Below are 2,819 nucleotides of genomic sequence, written 5' to 3'. Positions count from 1 at the left end.
TAGAAACTTTTAATGCGGCTGCTTCAGGGTAATGCTTCAGTAAGATATGCCACAACTATAATAATCTACTAATTTTTAGATTCTCTTAATAATAATTTGATATCCCTGAGGATCCTTTTTCATTTATCATTCCTATTTAATAAATTGATACTATTAACTTGTTCTTCTCTTCCTCGAGGACTGTCACCTGATTGTGGAGATGAGGTTTGTGTGCCCCAATGTCATGGAGAGGTATGCTGATGGGAGTGTATAATCGTGATAAGGCCACCCATGCCAAACAAAGCATAGTCCTTGGTCCTCCAGGTTGTGGGTTGGACATGGGGCTAATGACCCCACCCCAGAAACATTTACTGTTATGAAATCCTGGATAAGGCCAAGACCCACACAGGGTTGTAGTGACACTAAAGAAGAACTTGTCCTTTTAATTTTTCTATAAAAGATATGAACTCTGTCCAGTGGGAAGACTACTGTCTTCTGGAGTATGATGCCCTGTAGTCTGGTAGATCACCTATGTTGCAGAGGAATGTACTGCCTCCATCATCAAAGATGAATAGTAAGCCGTACTCCTCAACCAAGCAGACAGAGACACTATATTCCTCCGAAACATCAATAAACATTTACTGGACTGTATGATGTCACATTCTAGAAAACATACTCTTCACAGTCATTACTGTGAGAACCTCAAATCTCACAGTTTATGAGTAGTTCCAATTTGAGGCATAGATGATTTTAGGAATGAAATGGAGAGAACTTGGATTGGTTTCAGTGTCATTTTCGGATCTGAAGCCTTCCTCGACCTTATTAAGCCAATCATGAACATCACTCAGGTCAGCTCCAATTACTCCATGAAAATCTTCTATGTCTTCAAGATCAAACTCTTGTTCTTTATTGCTAATGAGTGTATTCCATGCATGTTTGGGTGTTTTTAATTTCACGGTTAGTTTCTGGTCCAATTGTAAATTAGACTTATGTTGTATTCTTTCAGCCTCTTTAGTATTTTCTGTCGCTACTGTTGTCCAGATTATTGCGAATTTCAAATTAGGTTTCACTATACGTTTACATTTATTTTCACTTCATGGATCCAATCATCTCCTTGTAGGGCTGGATATAAAACATTTTACACATTACAAATTCATGATGACTGCACATCATACGTCCTTGGTCCAATAAAATATATAATCAGGCCTCATGCAGACAGCACAAGTTGTCAAGACAACACACACTGGCAAGCCATATCATCAATACAGTTTCATTATAACATATTAAAATTCATAACAAACACAGACAACATACATACTGCCACACTTACAGCAAGCAAGTCTCAACAATGTATAATACAAGCACACAGACCATTTATTAACTCTTAATATTTGAGCCTCTTGCATGCTTGACAAGTTCGTCAATAGAGTAAAATGAGTTACTATAAGATTATGGTTTATAAATATAAATATTAAAAGCACTGCTCAGCATAAACTCGTGAGATACTAGATAACTGCAAGGCATTGTATGGATTCAAACCAGAGTATCATGAAGATCGAACTTTCTGGATCGTTCTGGGTATTATAATTTGACATCACATGCAGACTGATTTTGGAAGAAACTTGAACTTCATGGTTACCAAAAACCGAAATAAATAAGAATTCCTATTCACGTAGGTCTAGTTCAGAAAGTTTGAGTGATAACACTTTGAAAGTAATATATGCCAGAAATAACGATTTTTAATGCAAAATATTACAGAAACTTCAGTGCAGAACTAAAATACGTGCCATTTAATACTGAAACATGAAGATGGTAATACTCTTAGTACTATTCATAGTCACCGCCATAAAAAAATATTACATTCAACAGAACTACAGGAGTTTCAAATGTGTCTGTGACTTAAATTCACAGGATAGATAGACAATCACTGCAGTAATACAGTGGTATCTACGATAGGTCAGTGCAAGACTACATCATCTTTGATGCCAGCCACCAGTGTGAGAACCTAAAATGCAACAGAACGTCAAATTTGTCAAATTTTACAATCTACAGAACTACAGAAGTCAGCGGAGTACTGCTTCAAGCACAACGCAAAATAATTCTTGAGATATGATTTCCAAATCAGGTTCAATTAACGTCGCTTGAAACTAAGGAATTAATTTTCATTACACTACGCTTCAGTGCATTCGATGAGACATTCTTTTGATTTTAGAATAATGATTAATTTCGGCATATAGTTAAATTAAGGCCACGCCATAGCTCAAGTGGTTAGTCGCTGGCTTCCCACCGGAACCCGGGTCTGGTTAAATGGGATTTGTGGTGGACAAAGTGGCGCTGGGGCGGGTTTTCTCCGAGTACTTCAGTTTCCCCTGCCGATCTTCATTCCACCAAATTCTCCATCATCATATTCACCCGGGGCAGGCTACAATAGGTCAATCAGTGGCCGCCGTGCCGAGTGGACCTAGTTGGACTCCACCCCCCACTAAGCGAATTAACAAAAAATAGATTAATATCATTCATGCAGTTTGTTTATATAGGGATCCGTAAGGATTTTTCAAAACCAAAAGGCTCCAAAACAAAAAAAAAACACTTGGAAAACAGTGAGTTGGCGTAAGCGTTATTTCTGAGTTTTGTAAAAAAAATGACCTGTGTATATTTCCCTTTGGTGAAATTTGTAATTATAAATTCAGAACAGCAAATCCGAAGGGAACTCGTGAATTTCAAGAACGGGGATTAGTTCGAAAACCAACAATTGTGCTTCCCGCTTGAACAGGTTAGCCGCGTTTATACGCCACAGAATCTCTTGGTTGCTCTTGGTTAGTACCACGAAATGTGTGTTA

This window comes from Cryptotermes secundus, unplaced genomic scaffold (assembly GCF_002891405.2).
Source record: "Cryptotermes secundus unplaced genomic scaffold, Csec_1.0 scaffold1379, whole genome shotgun sequence".
In the NCBI taxonomy this organism is placed as follows: domain Eukaryota; kingdom Metazoa; phylum Arthropoda; class Insecta; order Blattodea; family Kalotermitidae; genus Cryptotermes; species Cryptotermes secundus.
The sequence above is the reverse complement of the archived record's forward strand: the minus strand, read 5'-3'. Positions refer to the sequence as shown.